Below are 586 nucleotides of genomic sequence, written 5' to 3' on the forward strand. Positions count from 1 at the left end.
GAGCCAAAGCATAAGAGACTCTTAAAAACTGAGAACAAACTGAGGGTTGATGGGGGGTGGGAGGGAGGGGAGGGTGGGTGATGGGTATTGAGGAGGGCACCTTTTGGGATGAGCACTGGGTGTTGTATGGAAACCAATTTGACAATAAACTTCATATACTGAAAAATAAAATTAAAAAAAAATCATCTATCAAAAGGGTCGCCTGGGTGGCTCAGTCGGTTGAGCGTCCAACTTCAGCTCAGGTCATGATCTCATGATTCATGAGGAGGAGTTCAAGCCCTGCATTGGGCTCCCTAGTGTCCGTGTGGAACCCACTTCAGATCCTCTGTCCCCCTCTCTCTTTGCCCCTCCTTCTCCCTCTCTCAAAAATAAATATAACGTGGGGCGCCTGGGTGGCTCAGTCAGTTGAGCGGCCGACTTCAGCTCAGGTCAGGATCTCGCAGTCCGTGAGTTCGAGCCCCGCGTCGGGCTCTGGGCTGACAGCTCAGAGCCTGGAGCCTGTTTCAGATTCTGTGTCTCCCTCTCTCTGACCCTCCCCCGTTCATGCTCTGTCTCTCTCTGTCTCAAAAATAAATAAACGTTAAAA

This window comes from Panthera uncia, chromosome D2, assembly GCF_023721935.1.
Source record: "Panthera uncia isolate 11264 chromosome D2, Puncia_PCG_1.0, whole genome shotgun sequence".
NCBI lineage: Eukaryota > Metazoa > Chordata > Mammalia > Carnivora > Felidae > Panthera > Panthera uncia.